Source organism: Drosophila willistoni, assembly GCF_018902025.1.
Source record: "Drosophila willistoni isolate 14030-0811.24 chromosome XL unlocalized genomic scaffold, UCI_dwil_1.1 Seg141, whole genome shotgun sequence".
Taxonomy (NCBI): Eukaryota; Metazoa; Arthropoda; class Insecta; order Diptera; family Drosophilidae; genus Drosophila; species Drosophila willistoni.
In genome coordinates this window covers 5,405,014-5,417,818 of record NW_025814052.1, presented here as the reverse complement: position 1 = coordinate 5,417,818, position 12,805 = coordinate 5,405,014, and the positions used below count along the sequence as shown (strand labels likewise).

The following is a 12,805-nucleotide window of genomic DNA, read 5'->3' as shown; positions in this document are numbered from 1 at the left end:
ATAGAAGTCATGTACATACATACATACATACATACATACATAGTATGTATACATATATACAAAATAGTTTAGTTACCCAACACTTGTCAAGATCAAATTGAAATTTGAATTTAGTTTTTGGTTTTTCTTTCCAATCAGGTAAGCATTGACTTAGAAATGTCAAGGCAAAAAATCAAGGTAGGTCCCAGCCCCACACAGAATAATCAGTTTCAATCCAGACATTGTCTGGTAAACTACTACAAATAAAAATTAACACAAAAAAAAATGTAGTGAACAAAATTTATATTTTTCGGCAAAAAACCAAGTCAAAATTATCGGTTCAAAGGTTGTTTTCCCATTTGGCAATCCTTTACAAACAAAAACAACAACAAAACAAAACAAACATTGGCGATGTTAAGTATAATATAATAATAATTATTATTGTTTGCGTTACACTCCGTCACCATGTGTTCAAGCCCGGAAAATTTATTAAACACTTTTTTTTCCCCCCCTAAGGGGGGGATGTACGATAGGTAAGTTGGTTAATCCTTATGGAGAAGCAGCCAAGGATATGGGTCTGTATTATACTCGAACTTCTGTTATAGGTTGATTGCTTCTCGGCTATACGAGGCGTAACGGTATCCAAAATATATGCGAGTGCGTTACAGTTAGGAGATATCCAAGTGGAGTTGTCATTAACGTGTCTGCTATGCTCAAATGCACAAGAGAAATTTATACATTTGCTTACTCTTCATTTCTACCACCATTCTCATAAAATTTCGTAGCAGCACAGCTTTAGAAGGAAATCAAGGTTGAGAGTAAGTAGAGAGAGATAGAGAGATTTAGTATAGAACCATTTAATCCTTTATCCTTTCACTTTGCAGTCACTTATGTATGTAACGGGACCAGTTTCTGCGATGGCGTTACAATGTTATTAAAGATACGATGTAGTTAAAAAGTCAATAATAAAAAATAATTTGTCATCACACCGAATGAAAAAAAATTTATTTTGGTTTTTGATTCAAAATTTAGCAAACAGCAGGATGCCATATGGATTATGAATATGTTCAATTAGATAAAGGCCACCAGCCACTCCGAGCACACGTGTCAAATCAAAACAATTTTCAGGAGGCCTGGCCCAGCCCAAACCTTTCACGCCCCATTTCTAGGCCAAAAAAAAAGGTTCAATTTGTGGAAACTTGGACAGTTTTGCTTAAATCAAGTCACTTATTGAGAATAATAAAAAGTACTTTAGTCTAATTTCGTAAAAAAAAAATTACTTGCACATTTCTTTGAGTTATTTGGGAGTCGACAAATATAATAGTCATATCAATAGTCTGTTTATAGTCGAAAATTGGAAAGTAAAACCAGACATCATGAAGGTTGATTTATCTAAAAGTCGGAACCACAAAACTGGCAATTAATCGATTATAAATATTTGGAAAGGTATTTTTAAGAATTTTTAATGTTGAAAAGAGTGTAAGAATACCTACAAATACCTTGTGTTTGTCTTCTAAAACAATAGTTAAGGATCTCTAAAAAAAAAATGGCAAAACTAAGTTTGTTTTAAAGGCTAAAATAAATAGTGACTATCGAAAGGAACTTCCACACAGATTTTGGGAGAAATATTCTAGAAGCATTAAACAAATTGTTACAGCAAAGAAAACCATTAACCTTAAAATCTTTGAATTTATCATTTGGATGAGATTACGAATTATCAATTTTCCAATATAAATTCTATTCAAATTGTATGATTATGATTGAAAAATTTCAAATATATTGATAGAATACCACTCAAAGGGGTGTCTAGATAGAATTTGTGAGGTGAAGTCCTCTAATCTCTCCCCCCCCCCCCCCCCCCCCCCCACACCCTTGAACAGTCATTTCTTGATTTGTATATAAAGTGCAAAGTAAACTTGGATAGTTTAACATAAAATCACTAAATTATATAGATTCTCCATGTGTATGTGACAAAAATAGTTCAAGTTCAAGATGTTCTAGTAAAAGGAAGTAAAAGAAAGAGAAAAGGATAAGGGTGGAAACGGGAAAAAGGGGAAAGGAAAAGTAGACAAGACAGATATACCTTATGTTGCTTGGTTAACAAATGAAATGATTACATTCAATCAATTTTATACATAAATTGTGCCACTCAAACTTGAGGCGTGACCTACATAAGAACACATACACATAGACCCACACACACACACGTGTTGGCAAACAATCGCAATGAAAATTGGCAAAACGCCTTTTCCTATAACTCGTGGACACCGTAGAAGGGTGGGGAAGGAGGAGAGTCTGTGGATCGTTTTGGTGTCGTGTAGTGCAAAATTAGGAAGCTCTTGCAACAGGAGGTGACAAAATTAACAGACACACTTGCCCATGTCCACGCCTACACACACACACACATACACGTGGCACGGTTTTTGACTTCTTTCGACTCTTTGATTGTCATTGTAATGGTTGTTGTTGTTGTTGTTTTTGTTGTCGTTGTCGTTGCTGGGGTTTTTACAAAGTGGAGGCACGTGTCTCAATAAATTGGGTGACGGTAACTCTGTTTTACATTCTTCTCCCCTTTTCCTCTCCCTCTCTCTCTCTATCTCTTGGTCTATCTCTGTCATTCTCTGTCTTTTTTTTTCTTTCTCTCTCTCTCTATCTGACTCTTTCTCCCTCTGACCTGCTGTAGGATGTGCACTCGCCACAGCCGCATGTCGGCAAACAATGGTGACCTCGACCCGTCGCTCATCTCATCCCATTCCCTCCCATTCATTTATCTCACCTTTTCCACATCGAACATAAAATGTTGAAGCTTTGTCTGGAGCAGCTTGAACTCCTCTGGGTGAATGGTAGGATGGATGACAGGATGCCTATCCTGGCTGGGCTCGTGTCAACAATGCGTGGCTGTCATTTTTCACTCGCTTGTCACAAAATGCAACAAAAAAAAAAACAAGAAAACCCCTAAACAATATTTTGATAAAGTGTTGGCCACTTTTAGGCGCAATTCAAATATTGGGTAATATTTTAATTTACAAAAAGAGTTAAACGAGTTTGAACACTTTCTATTATTAAGATATTGAGACATAAAATCTAGATCTTTAATTTTTTTTGGGGTCATATTGAAATTTTGCCCCATCAGGATAATTCAAAATAGATTACATTTCCAAAGAGTTTAGCTCTCGAAAGCAAATTTTCAACTATAGTTCGTTATAACTACTAATTTAGGTTTATTATTTATATATGTATATAAATATTTTTTTTCTTTAGCAGGTGAATAAGTTTCAAATTTTGTCATTTCAAAAGGACGACACATGTGTGTAAATTGATTTTGAGCAATTTCTAAAGCATAATTCCAGTAATTCATTTGATCTTTATGTTGTTCCGTCTTTGTTGTTACACTTTCCCGGCATTGGCAACCTACTCGAATTTCAATAGAAAACACAAAGGACAATCCTCCCCAACTAACACTCTTTCCCTTGCTGACGCTGTATGGACTATAGACTTCGAGATACCCTTTGCGATGTAAGGGGCTAACGAATTTTGTCTAAGATTATTAGAGATTATGTTTGATAGACTTACAGATGCAAAACAAGAATATACTTAATAAAAACCAGAAATATGGTCTATTAAAATATCAATCTATATATATTTACAGGATATTTAGAAAACTAAACATTAATGGGAATTTCACTTGGTCTATCGTTGCCTAGCCTGTCACTGTCCCCTTCCTAGCATTGTCCATAGATTTTCGGATATATTCTCGTGTGCCTTACCAACATCATCCACAACAACAACAATAACAAAAACATCACCCCCTCTCCCTGTCTCTCTCTCTCTCTCTCTTCCTCCATACCACCTCGATGCGTTTTAGTTAGACACCCCGAGGTGTTGGCAGTCACTTGGAATGACGAACGTCTGTCCGTCCGTCTGGCTTTGCCTCGAACAACATCAGAACATTGAATTGAGCATATGCGCATTTGGATTATGGCCAAAATGCTGAAATTTACAGATTTGCCATCGCGTATCCAATTGCAAATGTTCATTGAAGAGTAGTAGATCGGACCATGAAGTGAAAATCGAAAACCGAATTAGTTAAAATCAAGGAAATTACTAAATATATAATAATTTCGATGACTTTTGAGGCAAATCATTTTAGAGTATAAAGATTTGAAAATTAATATAATTACTATTTGAGTAATTTTAAAAGAGATTTTTAAGCCCGAAATTGAGGATTACTTAAACTCCTTTCTCTTTATTATTCTTTGCGATTCCTTTATTTATCTATTAGGTTCAACATATTTTTATATAAACAATGTTCTAAAAGTTATTATACGGCAAAGAATGCATTACTAATTACTTCAATTATATTTGCAATACTAATAAAAATACTTATTTATTTAAACTTGCAAAAGAAATTTCCAAATATGTTCTATTTCACAAACAAAAAATTAAACAATTCTTGGTCTAATACCAAATGAAAGAACAAATGAACATTTAAGCCTAAAGGTATGCAAATGAAATGTATTTCTCTATTGTCCAAAAATTGACCATAATTTTCAGAATTCAACAATAAAATTTAATAAATTTTGTACATACATATGTGTAGCTCAGCCAATTCCTTTTCAATATTATATATATTTAATAAATAAATATAATTTAATAAATATATTTAAAAAAAAAAACAACTTTTACGCTTTTAATTTCATATTTAACACCGTCTTAAAGTGGTAACCCTTGTTGTTTAGTGTTGTAAAACCCAAAAAACTTCAACACAAATCAAAAATTTCATTTCATTTCGAAATGTTTCATCCAAAACGAAACAATCAAATAAAAAATAATTACAATTAAATTAAGGTTTTTTTTTATGATACGATTAAGATCAAATTTACATGAGACAAAACAAAGATTTGCCCCTTGAAAAGAATTTCTAATATCTAGTATACAGTTTTTCTTTTTTATATATGGTTGACCCAGGAATAATCAAGGTTTTTGCATATGAAAGTTTCGCTTTTATTTAAGCAAAGATGTATCTATCTAAATGACTAGCATAGTAGGCTAACTGTCTAAAGTAACTTTTCATTTTGTTGTGAATCAAAACCTTTAGCGATAAACTTTTTCAGGGAATTTGCAAGTCGACTTTAATTTGAATCGATTTGGCCGACCAAGTGAATTGAAATTCTCCCAATTGGAATTGCAGTGTGCGCACTTTACACTTGTATAGTTAGTGGGCTCTGTTGGACAAATGATGACAAGCCACATCAACAGGACCACCCATGAGCAGAACCAGGAGCAGGAGCAGCAGCAGTCCAAGCATCTGCAGCTGCAGCATCACCACCAACAAACAGAACTAACCTTCCTCCCCACACAAACACACTCACTCACTCACACACACACACACACACACACACCCAGCTATGCCTAGTTAAAGTACAAATGGATATTCCACCCTATGTACCACATGCAACAAGAGTTCCAACTTCATCATTTGCAATTATTTAGGCAATAATTACTATTGTGTCTTATGCTTACATTTTCGGCTTTTTGCGCCTCATACACACACACACACCACCACCTCCTCTCCCTCTACCCTCCTTGGAATACGCCCATACCATTTGGCCATTCGCCCCATTTGTCGCCCTTGTCATCGACGACATCGTCCTTGTCGTCACCCTCTTGACTTAATGAGGCCTTTTTGTGCTCTTGATGGATTTTAAATTGTTGTCATCATCGCTATTTGTTTGCATTCAGGCGAACAGAGTAAAGTGGGCCAAAGGGGGTGGGGATTTCGATTTGGATTTGGATTGGGATTGGGATTGGGATTAGATAGTTTCGATTGAAAGGTATTCGATCTGATCTGATCTGATAATACCTGCTAAAAATTGAATCCCTTGCAATTGGTTCTAGTTAGTTGTGTGTGGTCATAATCTTGAAAGATAGTTGGACCAAATAGGCTTAATTACATAAAATGTATAGCATAACAATAGGGGCATTCACAAGCTTACATGTGTTTATAGAGAGAGAAGTAACATTTGAAATTCGATTAAAACTATTAAAAGAACTGAAAGAGAGAGAGAGAGAGAACGAAACATAATTAGCTTGCCACTAATTTGTTTATAATCATTTATTCAAATTATATATGTATATATAACATTCTATTGGTATTCGGTTTCTGGGATATCCGCATTACTTAAAAAGCTTTTGTCTTTACATCCGGATGGGACATTAAACATTTAGCAACCTGTCGTTTCATTGACTTTACCGCATTGCTACAAGCAACAGTCCGTAATCCGGTGAATCCATCTTAACGCAAACCCAAAAAGCAATTCTAAGCCCTAAACTCAAACCCAAAAAACCCAAATGCACATATAAATTTAAACCCTACCATGCCCTTTCTTCTCCCATCGCCCATCGCCCATCCCCATCTCTATTCCCATTCCTGCTTATAGCTTTTCCCGCCTTTTTGCGTTCACGCATGGCCAACCCTTGGGACGGACGAGACGCAGACGAAGCCCATTGCCTGATGCCTGATGCCTTCTGCCCGATGTCCGCCTGCTGTCGCCCTTTTTGCAGTTGCAAATTACATTCAAATTATACGATTTTGATAAGAGGGACATTCAAAAGTTTCCAATTTCAAGTTGTGCCGCTCTTCAAGTGCCTGTGCTCCGGACAGAACAGACACAGAGCCAGACAATCCATGGACAGGAACAGAGACAGAGAGAGAGACAGAGAGAGAGAGAGAGAGAGAGAGAGATAGTCAGAGTCAGAGTCAAAGCCAGGGCCGGCTTTTGGTCCAGGCCAGAAAAAGTTGTCGCTAAAGTTGTCACAAAGTGTGCGTACACGATGACGACAAGAGTCGCCGTAGTCGCAGCCGTAGCCGTAACCGGAGTGCGATTCATGGGGATGGATGGCAATGGCAAAAAGTTGACATATGTGCGCCCCGAGCACTTTTCCGGAAACAGCAGGGCGACATTTTTTTTCTTCTTTTTCTTTTTCACTTTCTGCTGCTTCCTCTCCCTCCCATTTTCTTCTCCTCTATACTCTAGTGTAGTGTGTGCGTTATTTTGTGTGTGTGTGTGTGTTTTTTTTTCTTTCCTTTTTCGCTCATCGCACTGAGTTTTGAGTATATCTTCAAGCATCAAGGGACATGCACTTGATTTTAGTTGAGAGTTCATGATAATCATATTGTTGTTGTTGTTGTTGTTGCTATTTCCCATTGCCATGAGCGTAGCATCTAAAACTAGTGGGTTCTTCCATCAAAAGGAGATTGGGAGCTTATTTTTGAATCAACTTTATTGAAGAGCCAACCAAGAATATATATTTTCGGCTTGCTTAAACTGATTGACTTGCCTACTTTTACTTTATTTTTAATTTGTTGCTCATTTTTATTGCACGATTTTAATTTAAATTTCCCCAACTTGATAAGGTTTTACTTGTAACAATTTGATTTCAAAGCAAGAGTGTATTGATATCTTTTTATAAAGAATTTTCAAAGTATGAATATGTTTCTATAACGAATTTTTATTATGTTTATACATCATTGACATTCAAAGAAAAGTGAAGCCTTTTTGGAGAAGCTTAAAAGAAGTTTTTAGATGTTTGAAATCTAAAACAAAACCAAAAGAAGAAACTCACACTTTTGGCAACAAAAATCACAATTATTATGCTTCAAAATGTATTGATCTTAAGAGCTTCAAGATTTTTTTTTTTAAATTTTGTTCAAAAAAGAAAAACAAACACAAATTGTTACATTCTCGAAAAAGTTAGAAAATTTCACTTTTTAGTTACGAAATTCTTACTGAAGGATCTTCAAGAAACGTTTCTTGATATCTAAACAGTTTTCAAGAAATGTTTTTCAATATTCTTAGGGAATTCCTTATGAAGTAAAGAAAAAAGCAAATGTGAAATATTTTTTAAGATACATTCTTTAAGTTTATGTATATATCGTCATAAAATTTATTTACATATTTGAACTTGTAAAAAAAAATTGTCTCATAAAACTGCCTCAGAAATAAAGTGGAACTCAAAATGAAAGTTTATCAGCAGAATATAACATTTTAAGGGCGATTAGAAAACCTGAGTTTTTTTAATATAAAAACAATTTTTGCCTACTGCAAAGATTCCTTGAGAAATAAGTTTTCTCTCTTTACTTTTTTCTCTTCTGTTTATGCTTCATTTTTGATTTTTTTTCTATTATCATATAGTGCAGCATTATTTTATAGTTAAATTATAGTTAAACGGAATGAAACATAGTTTCAGTCCTTCTCATACCCCACTAAACTCTACGCCCATGGGTTCTCTTGCTGTTATTGCCTCGACGTGCGCAATTCATTGCCTTGCCCCGGTCGAAATTGTATGATTGAAAAATTAATGGCCATGACTTGAGTTTGTTGAGGCCAGTGGCAGGGCCCAGAAAAAGCAAAAGCAATAGCAATAGCAACAACAACAACAGCGACAACAGCGACAACAACATAGCCAGGTGATTGTTGTCTCTTGTCGTCTCCCATAACCAAAATCCGCCTCCATTGCCATTGACGCCTTTTGTGGGGTTGTATTGTAATAATATGGCAAAATGCAAAATGAAATTGAATTCCTTAAAATGATGCTAATTAAATCGAAAGATTCAAATCGTTAAATGTTCATGGTTGGAAAATGTTTTAGTCTACAATTTTGAAACTTGAATATTGATGAACGAATTGAATGGTCTGTAAGTTATCAGAAACTTAATAATAACGAAACGAATCACCAGTCTTTGAAAGGTGAATTTTCAATTCTTTAGAGAAGTCAATGACTATCGAAGGTATAAAAAGTTAAACTATTGTGCTTAGAAGCAAAAGTTTGTCAATTCAAATTTTTCATAATTTCTTATATTTTTATATATAAATTTCTTTTTTTTTATTCCCCAGTAATGTATAAAGATTGTTAAGAGGAATATATTCCTTATTTTTTTGGTTTTTCTAGTTGTACATACAATGCGCGTCTTCAGATTAGAGTCCTTTCCTTTACAGACTACGTTTATTTTAAATATACTTATCATTTTTGGTCACTAAATTCCTTTGACTTAAAATTCGCTTTAGTAACTTGCGGATTAAAATTTGTAGCACTTGAATGAAAATTTTATTATTGATCAGCAGAATACAAAATTTACTCATATTTAACACACTTTAGACATATTTATAATGTTTGTGGTTTAAATCCAATTGGATAATAGAATATAGACAATTTTATGGAACGGGGCTCTATGCTTATGACCCGTAGTGTAATTACTTATACCTATGTGATCACCGAACCTAGCTACAAAGATTAGCTAAAATGCAATCAAACATGTCACAAAATAAATTTATTTATAAATCATTTTCAATTATGACGTTTCGTTGAGAGAATTCAAAAATCCAAAATGCAATTAATTTCTCAGTGTTTCGAATAGATACAGTTTTATCACTCAGCAAATTAGTAAGTAATTAAGTTAGAACATCTGCTCTATATATAAATAGTTAACGTGAAGATACATCAATTCCAACTATTAGAACTAATGATTAGTTTGCACATCACTTTTCAATTGAGATCACTTGATTTGTTATCGTTGATTGTGGACATTGCCTTGTAGCTTCCAAAAAAGTTATATTTGAATTTCCAAAGACAAATACCACTTTCTTGCTCGCTTAGAGGATATGGCCATTGGAAAAATGAATGATTCGCTTTTCTTGTGTGCAGGAAATGAAGTTATTGACATGAACTTCTAGTGTCGAGGAATGAACAGATTTACATATTTTTATATATGTATATAGAACAAAATCCAAGTTCAATCACCAAACACGAAAAGGCCATGTCGACAATATTCCCGATATATTTTTAGGTATGTATTGGATTCAATTGCTCGAAAATTATGAATCAAGGCCCAAACGCGCTTTGAACCAGAATTTCAAATTGTTTAGCAGCAACTGGTTCAAAAGTGGTTCAGAGCCCCGATTCATTTTCTAATTACAATATAGAAACTTTCGATTCGTCGACGTTTAAATGTTACCGGCTTGAAACCAATTCAGAACCGATTGCATATATAATTTAAACCGATTCAAAACAGGCTCAAAACTGGTATAATGTAAAATTCTTAAAAACCTGAACTTTTCATTCGTTTTTTAATTGTATTGAATTGATGTTGAATATTTTCAATTATTTTATATGTTAAGCAGCTGTCTTAATTAACTAATTTACTTCGTTTTCATTGTCATTTAATTATTCATTAGTTTACAAAATAAGCTAGCAAGAAGTAGAATCTTAGTACACGTTTCGAATATTTAAGATGTATTTTCAAAAAGCTTCTAAAATAAAAGAGATTTCTCCAAAAACATAAGGTTCTTTATGTATTTAAAAAGTTTTCAAAAAAAATGCTTCAACAGTTTCTAAAAATTCTTCTTCTTTAGGAAGTGCATCGAATTACAATCATTTTGAAAAGACGAATATACAAATAAAATACTATATATGTAGTTATAATAATTACCGACTCTATTAATATCCTTTGAGGAATGAAAACTTTTCGTTAAACAGTTTTCCCGTGTTTTGGTTAGCACCTGTAATACAATTTTGAAATACAAAGTTTTAACTATTATTTAAAATATATAGGTATTAATTATAGTTAGCCCTAGTTAGCTTATACACTAGCCTTTATAATGTCCTTTACAGGACTAATTTAATTTGATAAATTCGTAATTGAAAAGCAAAATTAGATAGATTCATATCTTGGCAGAATTAGATAATATATCTTACATAGAAATTGCACTGCAATAAAGCAAAAACTTAAGGAAAATCTTTGTGGAGAACTTAAGTCTTACATTAAATGTAGCATACTTAAGAGCTCAAATTTCATCTTCTACTTGGGTAAAAGGTCTTTCTTTCCCTCTCACAGCTCAGTGTGTCTCTGTGTGTGTGTGTGTGTGTGTGGGAGTGAGTGAGTGTGTAAAAGCATTCAACAAACTAATAGGCTAAATTAGACGACGACGACAGCGCCAACGATGAGACACACACAACACACACACACACACACATACATTCGCGCTCTGGCAAAGGGAAAAACCTTTAAAAGCGTTTAAGCGCGACAAGGAATAAAAGTGCGTTTTGTAATCAAAGTAAAAACGTAAAAAAAAAGAAGAAAAAAAAAACGAAAGACGAGAAAAAGATGAGCAAGAGTAAGGGAGCAAGCCAGAGTGAGAGAGATAGGGAATAAATGAACAAACGGAAGAGAGCGATAGAGAAGAAAAAAGAGCGCTAGGCAAAGAAAACAAAAAAAAAAAAAAAGAAAATGAAAATAAAAAAAAAAGGCTCACACAGACGATGACGATGACAAGGTTGATGGCATAGCAGTCGGCTGGGAGGGGGCGAGGGGGGTCGGGCGAAATGTGTGGGGGAACAGGCGGAAGATGATGATGGTGGTGGGTGGTTATTGTGGGCGTGGTGCAGCCGCAAGGAACGAGCAAAAATGACAGCAGCATCAGCTAAATGAGTTGAAGGACGACAGTAGATCGAGTGAGAGAGCAAGATAGAGGGAGAGAAAGAGTGGGAGAGAGAGAGAGAGATGGGTGGGAGGGCGTTTGTTTGGGGCATGGCAACGGATATCAAAGCGCTGGCAAAATGGCGGTACGTCGGACGGTTGGTCGGTCAGACAGTCGGTCCGTTGCCTGGTCTTGGGTACTCAACCATTTTTCATTTTGTTTTCAGTACAATTTTTTTATTTCGTCTGTTTTTTTCAATTTTTGTTTTTTTGTTTTTTTTTTGTTTTTGGCCCTGCTAACCGTCCATCGTCTAACCCCTCCCTTGCTTCAGCTATCTATCCTACCTCGTATTTTTTTTCGCCACTCTCTTTCTCTTTGCTTTTGGCATTTGCCGACTGTTGTGCAGTTACGTTTCGTTTTACTTTTGTATGTGCGTGTGTGTGTGTGTGTGTCTGTGTGTGAGTGTGTGCGTTTGGGAAATTTTTAAAAGATGCTTTTAGCGGTAAATAATGAAAAGTTAAAAAGCCACATCAATGAGATACATTTTTCTTTTGCTTTTGCTGAGAAAAACTTTACCAAAGGACTTGCCCCACTCCCAACCTCAGCCATATGGCCCTTACACACGTACTCTATCTCTCTCTCTCCCCCTCTCCCTCTGTCTGTCTGTGTGTGTGTGTGTGTGTGACATTAGCATTTCAAGGATTTTCTTTCTTTTTACTAGAAAATTGAAAGATGTCGACTTTGTAGAATAACACAAAACAGAACAACAACAAAAAAAGAATAAAAAAGAAAAAAAGATATCCAAACCAACTAAAGTCTTTCTTCTTTCAGTTTCACTCTATGGTTGTGTGTATGTGGGTGTGCGTGTGTGTCGTTAGTGTTGTTTTGCTCTGGTCTTCATCATTCATTTTGGTCTGCATTTTGGGTTTTGGCCTTTGGATTTTCCTTCAATTCTTTTTTGACTGCTTTTTGCTTTGTGCTTGTTGTTTTTGTTGTTGTTGTTGCTGTTGTTGTTTGTTTGTTTGTGAAGAGATGAAAGCCTTAATTGATGTTATGATCATTATTATCGTTCTCATCATCAGCATAATGCTCATAAACATCATCATTATCAGCTTCGTTACGGTTTTTCATATTGCATTCTGTTGTGGGTGCACACACGACGTATGAGTAATATGGCCAGGCAGAGAGCTTACTACCCCTCCCCGACCCCCTACCACTCACCCTCTCGGTGTCTCTTGCTCTTTCTCCATTTATCTCCCTCTCTCACACTCTCTTTTCCTTTGTGTATGTGTGTCTGTGTGTTTATGTGTTTGTGTGTGTGTGCAGATACAATTTGTAATGATACACAA

At 35.0% G+C, this 12,805-nt stretch overlaps 1 long non-coding RNA gene across 1 annotated transcript; it reads left to right on the top strand.

Annotated features, from left to right (window-relative positions):
- The first annotated feature begins 228 nt into the window (after positions 1-228).
- On the top strand, positions 229-967 carry LOC26529123. Its single transcript, XR_001450520.3, has 3 exons — positions 229-512; positions 585-797; positions 864-967. It is a non-coding gene; the product is annotated as an uncharacterized LOC26529123 (long non-coding RNA).
- The last annotated feature ends 11,838 nt before the right edge of the window (positions 968-12,805 follow it).